General features: G+C 41.4%; 1 pseudogene; it reads right to left on the reverse strand.

Annotated features, from left to right (window-relative positions):
- Positions 1-2,746: 2,746 nt before the first annotated feature.
- Positions 2,747-9,628, reverse strand: LOC114583441 (vomeronasal type-2 receptor 26-like; annotated as a pseudogene).
- Between the last annotated feature and the right edge of the window lie 2,873 nt (positions 9,629-12,501).

The following is a 12,501-nucleotide window of genomic DNA, read 5'->3' on the forward strand; positions in this document are numbered from 1 at the left end:
GGGAGCCTGGCTTATATTTGAACATTTGCTGGACCCTGGGGTTCAGGAAGCTAGTCTGGCTTGATTAATTTTTAACACTTGCTGGATCCAGGGATTAGAGGGGTCTGGACCCCAATTTATCACTCCAAACTCATAACAATATGAACAGACCCCCAGTTTACACTAGATGTTCAATATTTTTTAATGGAAAACATGACATCTTAGGTTAGAACAATGAAACACAAAACAATGCAACAGAGTATCATGAAAAAAGAACAACACTTTTCTCTCTGTGTCTATTTTCTACCGCTGGGCTACATCGTTTAACCAGTGTAACAATCATAGTTTCTTTCCTTCACAAGGCTCCTATTCATTAACACCTCTGTTATGAGGGTTCATGGTTAACCTACATTTTGTGTTTGTAACTGGATAAGAAGCTGGCCTAACCTGCACTGTACTCTGGGTAATCACCCCCTCTGCCCATGTCTTCCTGACACTCCCTAGCAAATTGCTGTGTGACAGGAACCTTAATTTTTAAACCACTGATAATGCTCAGCTGCAATAATGATGATAATGAAATACATTAGCAATGGAAACATCCCTGAATGCAGATTTTACAACTTGAGACCCTTGTCTCCAGAGAGAGGCTAACTCAGTCAAATATAGATACGTAAATTTGGGATGAGTAAAACAATAGCATGTCATGGGGCAGGCCTACCTATGCATCAACACCCCTCCTCGTTGCATCACAAACATGCCCACTTCTGGTACCCAAAATCCTATAGAGAAGTTCAGATTTTAGCCTTGTTGGTCACTATTCCTATTTCTGGGTACTGGGTCCAGCACATCCTTTTTCTTTCTTTTCCGAGCACAATTCAAAGTGTTGGTGCTGACCTTTAAAGCCCTAAACGGCCTCGGTCCAGTATACCTGAAGGAGCGTCTCCACCCCCATCATTCTGCCTGGACGCTGAGGTCCAGCGCTGAGGGCCTTCTGGCGGTTCCCTCATTGCGAGAAGCAAAGCTACAGGGAACCAGGCAGAGGGCCTTCTCGGTAGTGGCGCCCGCCCTGTGGAACGCCCTTCCAGCAGATGTCAAAGCGATAAACAACTACCTGACATTCAGAAGACATCTTAAGGCAGCCCTGTTCAGGGAAGTTTTTAACGTGTGATATTTTACTGTATTTTTGGTTTTTATGGAAGCTGCCCAGAGTGGCTGGGGAGGCCCAGCCATATGGGCGGGGTATAAATAATAAATTATTATTATTATTATCATTATTTCTTTTTCTTTTTATTATTATTAAAGATTTCTTAGTTTACAAAAGTATGTGCAAATTCTCTTTTTCAAATTACATTTTCTACAGGTCATTTCATTTGTTGAGACTTTAGTGTTAAATTAGGAAGAAAAAAAAAGGGAGGGGGGAGAAAGGTGGAGGGGACCATGGAGGGTGGGGTTGGGGTTGGGTGGCAATGTTTCTCTTCTGCTTAATGTATGTGTGGGTTTTGTGTTAAAACACCCGCCCACCCCACTCACTCATGAAAACAACGCTCACCACAGCCAATCACAAACGAGCAACCACAACCTAGGCCAACCCCAACCTCTATCACCACCACAGGAACACAAGCGAATAGCAAGAGAACCTACACGAACGACGCTGACACAAAAGTCCAGCACATCCTTACGCCCACACAGCTGCAGCAGTTGCTCTAGTCAGTGGTTGGATAGGTAAACTCCGCATTGATCACTATCTTCTTGGGGGCAGAGCTGGCCCAAGACATTTTGGTGTCTGAGGTAAGCCACAAAACGGCATCCCCATCCTCTCCTGGCAAGAAGGAATGAGTGAAGATCTCCATCAGGAACAAGTGGGTAATAAAGATCTGCATTGGGATCTGCTGCCCCTGTGGATCTTGCCGCCAGAGGTGGTTGCCTCACCTTGTCTCATGGGAGGGCCAGCCCTGCTTGGGAATCATGCAACACACTGTTATCTTCTATCCCTTTATTTTCCCCTTGTGGTGTAGGAACCTATTACTATGAGTTTGAATGCATGAGGATATTACTTTAAATGCACCCATAGTTCTATATATTCTGCACCATACTAATCAATCTATTATTAAAAGATCATTTATTCTTTTGTAATAAACCAACTCAGTGGGGAACAGTCCAATTTGTGAGAGCTTATTTTTGGGCATGAGATAATTTGGGCCTATTCTCAGAGATGCGTCCAGTTGACTCTAGTAAAAGATCTCACAAGCGAGTTTGTTTTAGGGTTTAGGTAGGTTGCACACACACATGGGGATTTACACTTTTAGGACCTCATGTTCCTACATTGATACCAACAACATAAGTGAAACTACAAACATCTCTGTTGATTACATATTTCTCTCTATCAGCTGCTCTCTATTGTTGAATTCAGGCCTTTCCAAAATAATGTAACTTTGTAAATTTAGTTTTTTAAATTCATATATCACTTAGTCAAAAAAATACTATAATACATATATTTTCTCTACTTCTCATTCATATCAGCTATCTAATCAGAATAGCTATAGAATAATGTTGATGTTTCTCTTTCTCTTTCGGAGTTTCAGTTTCTTGAGTTGAAGCTCATGTTTCCCTCATTTGGTCAGAATGGGCTGCAAAAATAACATGCAACCATTTTGCAGTCCAGAAAAAAAGACAAAACTGCTGAAATAGTTTCATTTATTCTCATTTTTTGACGTTTCACTGTAGAATACAAAGAAAAACACCATGGGACCTCAAATTCTAATATTATTTATATCTTTCTTTGTATTAGATGTTCTCTGGTGTTCAGCTCAGGCCTCACTACAATAATGTAGCATTTGGGGAAAAAGATGCAAGCCAGTAATCCAGCACTAGAAGCCAAGATGGAGAAAATCTCCGCAGCCACCATGTATTTTCCTCTGATGCTCAGGTAAGTTGGAATAAAGGAGATCCAAACACTGCAGAAAACCAGCATGCTGAAGGTGATAAACTTGGCTTCATTGAAGCTGTCCGGCAATTTCCTGGCTAAGAAAGCCACAGCGAAGCTGAGAATGGCCAGAAAGCCCATGTAGCCCAAAACACAATAGAACATGAGGACTGACCCTTCATTACATAAGAATATAATTTCTTCACTCATTGATTGCATGTCCAAATCTGGGAAAGGGGGAAAAGTTGTCAGCCAAAGACCACAAAGCCCTACTTGAATTTTAGAGCAGGAGAGGACAATGGAATAAGCCAGTTTTTTGCCTATCCACTTCCTGATTGTGGATCCTGGCTTGGTAGCCATGAATGCCAAAACCACTGATATGGTTTTGGCCAAGATACTGGAGAGGGCCACAGAGAAGACGATGCCAAAACTTGTTTGCCGGAGTGGGCAGGTTGCCTCCTTAGGTGTTCCAATGAACATCAAGGAGCAGAGGAAACACAAGAGGAGGGACACAAGGAGAATGTAAGTGAGGCTTCTGTTATTGGCTTTGACGATGGCAGTGTCCCGGTGTTTAATGAAGATGCCAAACACTAGAGCTGTGATCAGAGACAACAGTAGTGCCGAGAAAGTTGAAATGATGGCCAAAGTTTCATCAAAGCCAAGAAAGTTTGGCATTTTAGGAATGCAATTATCCTGGTCTTGGTTAGGATACTTATTTGCTGGGCAACTGATACATGTTCCCATGTCTGAAAAGACAAATGATTAGGAGAATTTGAAACTATGAAGAAAATTCTTAAGAATTTTTGTCATCAGGAGTTCACCTAGCTAATGTTCTTTACCGGTGTAGCTTTCAAAACTTCTAGCCCAAAGACTTTTGTCTGAGATATTTCAAAATTAATCTCAAATCTATATCAAATCTGGAATTTCTACATAGAATACATCTCTATGTGTTAGTGGTCCTCCTCCTCTTTCTTAGAATCACAAGCTGTTATAGTGAAATGAGAGCATTATCACAGCTAAAATCTTCTGAACTGAGAGAGGTCCACTGAATGAGACCTTCACTCTCTCCCCAAACTGCCTCCTTCTTAGAGAAGTGACCACCACTTCTATTCCATTGTAATTTAGTAGAATTTCCATGTAAAATGTATTACCTCCCTTTCTTCAGGATGTTTTAAAGATTATATTGCAAACAATGAGGACAATACAGACATCAAAATTTTAATCCTTTTGCCTCCATACTTTTAGTGACAACAAAAATTTAAGGACTTAAGAGTTGGCTAAATAAATGGTGTAGTTTGGTCTTAGCATGACATTTCTCACCCTTTTCACTTGAGTATGTCCCGCTGGGACATGGATCACAATCATAGCAACAGAATTTACTTGTCTCCTTTTTTTTCTTCCCGTAACCAGGACGTCAGTTGTCATTACATACTGACAGGGGTGGCACCTATCCAAATATATAGGAATAATTTAGTTTTTAATAAAATATTTTATGGGACTTAATCTAACACCAGGGGTCTATCAGCAAAAGGAGAGATTGATAACATGAAACATAAGATCCATATGTGCACAGGTGGCACATGGAATAGGATAAAAAGCTGTTGTTAAGCATCATACGAGCCCAATATGATTTGAGTATACATATTTGGCATAGCTATACATACAACTTTATTAGAATTCAATAAACTGGCTATGCCAGTTTTAGGAACCACAGCTGTTTCCTTCAGGAATGTCACTTGGTGTCCTTATGATGCAAATCAAGAATTTGGGAATTGGAGGTACTATAGTATAAGGGTTCTGCTCGTACCTGCAGGGTTGTTACTAGGAAGTAATACTAGGAGGGTATTGCTTAGTTGCATGTCTTTGGGGCTGTGTTGGCCCACAAGGTTTCAGGTTCAGTCATCTTTATGATTCAACATTTATATGGAATAGCGGCTATCTTCTAGGAATCTGGAGCACAGTGTCACAAGTATACTGATAACCTGCATCTCTATCTTGGCTTTCTGTAGGAATTAGGAGAAGCAGTGAAGGTGTGGAACTGCTGTCTGAAGGTTGTGTTGGATAGGATGGTGGCTGAATCCAAAGTCCAAAGTGCTTTGGGTGAGTGTTTTCTGTGTCTCAGAATTATGTGAAGGATCTCTTCTGGGAGGGATGGCACTAAATCTGAAGGAAGAAGTTTATAGGTTGGAACTACTTTGAGATTCCAACTCATCACTAAGGTCTCAAGTGGCTTCTGTGGCTGGGCTGCTTATGCCCATCTTAGGTTTATACACTAGCTGCAGCTATGCCTAGCATCATACAAAATCCAGGATATTATAATGTTCATTTTAAGCCCAAGCAATGCTGCAACCATCGTAGGATTCTATTAGATTCCACAAAGTGGAGATCTCCCTCTGGGACTTCACATAAAAGAATGCCTGACAACAGTATCTGATAGCCGTTGGTCCTTAATGTGAGATGTCTTCTGAGCATGTTGCTCTTTTTCGTATTGTGTCTCATATGTTTGTTTAGTGTTAGACCTTACAGTATTCCTTAAAGTATATTGCTTACTGCTTGTTGGCTTACCAATATACAATAAATAGAAAGACAATATCCCCATATTATTCAATATAATATCTAATTCAAAGCAAAGTGCAATCAACCTCAGCTGGGCAACAAGTAGGCTCTTTTAAACTAACCTGCAAGCATGTTCCCACAAGTAAAGCCAATTGTTCAAATAGAGATTCTCTCCATTAAAATACTATCCATCTAGATAGGAATTTCCTCTTCTTCAAGACTAATTTTCTCTCCCAGTAAAATTCACATTTAATCAGGTGCTAAGTGAAAAAAGCCTCCAGGTTTCCATTGCATCCCATTTTATTTGGATAACCATGAATATTGGCATTTGAGCAATTTATTTCCTCACCTGAGTCAATCCCCTGTGCCACTTAATCTGTCCATCATTAATGGTGAGCTCTTTCCCTGGAGGGGCCTGAGGATCCAGCCTTCCCACTTTGACCCTGATGTAGGATCTATTTGGGAAAGTGATCAAATTTGTAATATCATAACCAGCTGCTAATTCTCCACGTTCATTTAATGTAATTTCATCACCAACAGAGTTGTTGAATGAGATCTTCTGTAGGAATGAGTGGAGCTAGGTGGAAAGAGAATCAAAAGGTCTATAAAGTATTATAACGTTCTGATTAAGATTGTTGAATAGCTTTTCTAGATGCATTCAAGATCTTTATAACTAAGGGTTATAAAGTTTTAATTCAAAGTATAGTTTATGGTAGTGTAGAATTGGTAGAACCATTCTTCTGCAAATGAAGGAATTTATACCACACACACCACACATGGAGGAAAAGTTACATGCTGTCATGTCAAAAGACTTCTTTTATGCCCCCTTTCCATTTCACTTTTTCATCAGTACTGTGTGATGATATGTTCTTGCATAATTGGGACCGGTCAGGGAAATATTAGAATCTTTGCAATTGCTTCTCCTTGCCAATATCTCACTTCTAAGAGGAAGATGGTCTAAGGATCATATTTGGAGTGGACATGACAACTGAGGGGTTTAAAAAAGTTAATGTTATGACAAAACCTCCCAATGATTTATGTTCTGCTTAATGAGCATAGCCTGCAACTCAGTAGGCATCTTCTTTTAGATTTGAGGGGGCCATTCAAAAGTCTCCATTACAGAAATCAGGTAGGATATGTTGAAGGAAATTCTTTGTAAGCAGGTATTTCTGTCACTTCCTGGCAGTTGGAGGATGGATGGCAGCTAATGGATTGAGGTTGAATCCCGACAAGACAGAAGTACTGTTTTTGGGAGACAGGAAGCAGGCTGGTGTGCAGGACTCCCTGGTCCTGAATGGGGCAACTGTGCCCCTGAAGGACCAGGTGTGCAGCCTGGGAGTCATTTTGGACTCACAGCTGTCCATGGAGGTGCAGATCAATTCTGTATCCAGGGCAGCTGTCTACCAGCTCCACCTGGTACAGAGGCTGAGAGCCTACCTGCCCGTGGACTGTCTTGCCAGAGTGGTACATGCTCTAGTTATCTCCCGCTTGGACTACTGAAATGCGCTCTATGTGGGGCTACCTTTGAAGGTGACCCAGAAACTACAACTAATCCAGAATGCGGCAACTAGACTGGTGACTGGGGGCCTCCACCGAGACCACATAACACCGGTCTTGAAAGACCTACATTGGCTCCCAGTACGTTTCCGAGCACAATTCATAGTGTTGGTGTTGACCTTTAAAGCCCTAAATGGCCTCGGCCCAGTATACCTGAAGGAGCGTCTCCACTCCCATCGTTCTGCCCGGACGCTGAGGTCCAGCGCTGAGGTTTTGAACAATCTCTCTGGATGACAATAATTAAGCCCACTATTCTTGAGACTCTTGAGAGTCCCATAGACTGCAAGAAGATCAAACCTACCCATTCTTAAGGAAATCAGCCCTGAGTGCTCACTGGAAGGACAGATCCTGAAGCTGAGGCTCCAATACTTTGGCCACCTCATGAGAAGAGAAGACTCCCTGGAAAAGACTCTGATGTTGGGAAAGATTGAGGGCACAAGTAGAAGGGGATGATAGAGGACAAGATGGTTGGACAGTGTTCTCGAAGCTAGGAACATGAGTTTGACCAAACTGCAGAAGGCAGTGGAAGACAGGAGTGCCTGGAGTGCTCTGGTCCATGGGGTCACAAAGAATCGGACACGACTAAACGACTAAACAACAACAACAAACGAATTTATTGAGAAGCTTCAGTTTGTTATTCTAGGATGCGCCTCCTACCCCATATTACTTTTTTTTTAAAGGTATATTGGGAACTTAGAGATACTTTTTCAATATTGACAGTTTGAATAATTAGTTATATCTAGTGCAATGCGAACAGGGACGCGGGTGGCGCTGTGGGTAAAAGCCTCAGCACCTAGGGCTTGCCGATCGAAAGGTCGGCGGTTCGAATCCCCGCGGCGGGGTGCGCTCCCGTTGCTCGGTCCCAGCGCCTGCCAACCTAGCAGTTCGAAAGCACCCCCGGGTGCAAGTAGATAAATAGGGACCGCTTTCTAGCGGGAAGGTAAACGGCGTTTCCGTGTGCGGCTCTGGCTCGCCAGAGCAGCGATGTCACGCTGGCCACGTGACCCGGAAGTGTCTTCGGACAGCGCTGGCCCCCGGCCTCTTGAGTGAGATGGGCGCACAACCCCAGAGTCTGGCAAGACTGGCCCGTACGGGCAGGGGTACCTTTACCTTTACCTTAGTGCAATGCGAAATGACTCTACTGCCTCATTTCACCAATGGCTTCCTTCTCTGCAAATTAAGAGTTGATTTTTCTGATGCTGTTGCTGGTGTTGGCAGCACAGAGAAGGTTTTTCAAAGTTTGTATGGGTGAGTCAGAAAGTTCTTAAGAAACTCAAAGAGGGAAGGGAATTGCCTATATTATTTCTTATCCTTACATAACATCACAAGGTGGCCAAGTGGAGAATGTGTTTGATTTTAATTTGCTTTCTCTTTTTAGCTTATGGCATCCCTATACTTTGCATACAATCAAAAGGTAGGAAAAGTAAAAAGAAGACAGGCACACCTTCCTAGCAAATATATTTAAACAATTATGCCACATCCAACCAAACCTGGTTTGGATTTCTGTTACTACCCACCCCATGGTTACTATGCACCCCAAAGCTATAAAAATTGTCTAATTAAATGTCATTTGAAATATTGGAAAACACTACTACTATCAAGGCAGTGCACAATAGAGAACACTTTGTAAACCAAACTTTTTTTTTTATAGCAAACACTACCTTCCAAGGCTCTATATTCTGAGGAGATCGTCTCCCTGCAGCCTCCATTCTTCTGTGGTTGGATGCAGCCAAGTGCCTATGTAAGGCATGTGCCAAAGCAGAGACAGCATTATAGATACTGTAGCTGTGGCTGGTCATGCTCATTTCAAAAAATGGCGCAGGAAGGCTCTCCAGCCTTTCCTCTCCAGTACAAGGCTTAGCTTTGTATATTGACTTAGTAGAGTCTGCAAATGAACAATCAAATGCTTGTTCCCAGAAACCTGTGATGAAGCCATCTCCCTCTTCCCAGGAAGGATTTACATTCTGCAGAAAATATCGGAAGTCATGAATTTCCTTGGAATGAATTGCAAAGGAGATAGCACCATGGAACATTTGTATATTAACATCAATAAGTTTCTGAAGAACGTATAATATGAAGTCGATTTGAGCTGTGGTAATCCATACTTTCCCTTCAGGTAAGTTCTTTTTGGACTGGGAAAGTATGAACTCAGTTAACTTCATTATAGTTAGAGCAGTTGACAACCATATAATAGATGCACTTTCTCCATATACAACAACTGCATTTGCTTTGCTTGTGATGAAAGTTGGGGACAAAATCCTTGTATCATCCACCATATGAAGTATGTTATCTTTGAAACGCACATGGTATTCAACTCTTTCTGTGAATGCTGAACAGATCCCATTTTTGAAAAACATTGGTTCAATGGTATTCAAGAAACGTTCTCCAGCTTCATTAGCTGGAGTGATGAGCCCAACCCATTTCCATCCAAAATGCAGAAGCAACTGGATAATTCCTTGATACTGAAGAGCTTCTTCAGGAGCCATGTGGTAAAAGGAAGGGAACTTAATGTGATCATTCATGGATGCTTCAAATGAACCATATGAAATCTGAAGAATAAAAAAAGAGAACCATTCCAAATGGATGGAACAATTCATAATAAACATATTTATCCCACATGTCGCAAATTTACTGACCTTGCTCAATTTCCTATATCATATGGAGAGCATTTCTAGTTAACATGTCCTGATCTTATATGATCCACTGATAATATTTTCCCCAGACCTTATATGATTCCATCTGGTTGCCCCATTTACCACCTTGGCACTTTTGAATCAATCTTCCCTTACACACATTAAGCACACATCCTTTGTGATCTTGTCCCTCTCATGCACATTGTTAGAGACCCCCATGCTATAACAACAACAAACCCATACATTTCAGTCCCTTTCACTTGTCCCTGTTATGCCACTCCATATTTATGAATCAATAGACTCCTACTGAAAAGAGAGCTAAAGAGTGAATTATGGTGTGAAATCTCAATTATCCAGAATGTTCCTACCTGTGGAATTTTGTAAAGACCCAAGATGTCTGCCATGCACAAGGTGACCTCAGAGCTCAGTCCTCCAATGACTCCTATTACATTTTCCTGGTAGCCACATTTGTAGTTGGGGACAAAGCTATGTGTGTTAAACAGCAGATCCAGAGTGGTGCGGTAGGTCATCTTACAGTTACAGTAGCTGTCATAGATGTGGAACCCAAGAGTGACATTGGGCAAGACCTTGGGATTCTCATTGATCTCATCTATCGCAAACACCAGGGCAAGGATGTGCTGGAAGAACTTTGATGACACGCTGTGAATAAAGTGGCATCATTTCATGGGAAAATAAAATAATGCACATAATCTAGTTTTGAGAGGTACAACTTTCAGACTATTGTGGTATATAAGGACTATAAGGAAAGGCAGCAAAGTTAGTCATGAAGTAAATATTATTGGAAAGATGGTCTTGTTTTGTTCCTTTAGAATGTTTGGATTCCTCTTTAGCCCAAATCTGTTTTTTTAATACCTCAAACACATAGATTCTGAAGAGACCTATAGAGAATGGGTGAGAAATTTTCTTGAATTTAACTTCATTTTTTGCATTTCTGACCACGTTGTTCCTTCCCTGTATTCAGTTTCATCTATAAACATGTGCTTTGTCATATAGTTATGCTACAGTTTTTGAAATTATTGCTGTATCCCTTTGGCAGTAGCTTTCTCTGGAAATGAAAATTTGCATTAAATGATAATAAAGCTCATGATAGCTGCCATTTTAAATGCAAAGTACCAGGTTTTCAAGAGAATAAAGATACAGCAATGGAGAGTTTCAGATATCATATTTCTACCAAGCATGCCTACTTGTGAGCTAGCAATGATGGTTGTGAAAGGCTCTGATCCCATGTTTACAAAATGCTTTGAAACCCTTCTCCATTACTAACTTACCTCTGATTCTTTCCAATGAAAATGGACACAACCATTTGATTCCCCCCCCCCCCCAATTCATCAAGGAAACACAGGCTGGCTTTCACTCGCTATGAATCCTCATAACACCCACAGTTTTATCTATGTAAGAAGTTTTAGCTATTTAAGTCTCACCTACCTGTGTTGTTCACTTTTTATCTGCAACTGAAAGTACACTAAGTAAAAGTTATTGGTTCTTTAAACTTTAAAAGAGAATGTCTTGCATTGTTTTTATAGGAGAAAAAAGAGAACGAATTAAAGGATCAAACGACCCAAGGCTGACTTCTGCATGCTCTGGAAATGGGAACTGGAGTCTAATTCCCACAATTTCACTATGTAGCTTCACCATCTGGCAACTTCATTATGTAGCTTTCAGCAAATACTGAAGAGGCACCTCTCCAAGAGACACTCTCCAAGATTCCCTATTTTACAGGGATGTCCCTGATTAAGAGAAGCCATCCTCATTTATGATTGGATCCCGGAATGTCCCAGTTTTCCTTAGAATGTCCCTACTTTCATTGGAGAAATGTTGTTTGTGGGGGAGTATGGAGTTATCCGACCCCCGAGCCATCTGAAGGCAGCCCTGTATAGGGAAGTTTTTAAATGTTTAATGTAATATTATGTCTTTACGGTATATATGTTGAAAGCCACCCAGAATGGCAACCCAATGAGTTGGGTGGGAAATAAATAGTAAAATTCTTCTTATTGTTATTGAATAGGTAAAAGGTAAAGGTACCCCTGCCCATACAGGCCAGTCTTGACAGACTCTAGGGTTGTGCGCCCATCTCACTCTATAGGCTGGGGGCCAGCGCTGTCCGCAGACACTTCCAGGTCACGTGGCCAGCATGACAAGCTGCATCTGGCGAGCCAGCGCAGCACATGGAACGCCGTTTACCTTCCCACTAGTAAGCGGTCCCTATTTATCTACTTGCACCCAGGGGTGCTTTCGAACTGCTAGGTTGGCAGGCGCTGGGACCGAGCAATGGGAGCGCACCCCTCCGCAGGGATTCGAACCGTCGACCTTTCGATCGGCAAGTCCTAGGCGCTGAGGCTTTAACCCACAGCGCCACCCTGTTATTGAATAGGATGTCCCTATTTTCATCAGAGAAATGTGGAAGGAAATGAGTCACTGAGTCCTTGAAAGAATGCTAATAGAAGAACAAATGGCAATTGAGCAAAAGTAAGTAGAAAATAACTTTAACACCAACCCATGTAAACACACATGCACTACTCAATGTTTATATGGGGGACTGGTAATCACATAATTTTATTTAATTCTTCTTTTATAAACCCACTTCATTTATGAATAACTGAGTAACTAAGACCAACATTATGTTTTGCTGCAAAGACCTTTCTGAACAGGGGGGAAGCAATCAATTAATAATGATACATGACATGAAATAATACAAGTTTTGCCTAGTGAAATTGATAGGTTCATTTTGTTGTATTTTAGCAGCCAGTTCTTATGCAAGTTCAGGACATTCTCCATTACCTCTTGGGGGAGCAAATTCCACCGTTTAGTTATTTAGTGTGTGCATAAGTAGCC

Source organism: Podarcis muralis, chromosome 13 (genome assembly GCF_964188315.1).
Source record: "Podarcis muralis chromosome 13, rPodMur119.hap1.1, whole genome shotgun sequence".
NCBI classification, from domain to species: Eukaryota; Metazoa; Chordata; class Lepidosauria; order Squamata; family Lacertidae; genus Podarcis; species Podarcis muralis.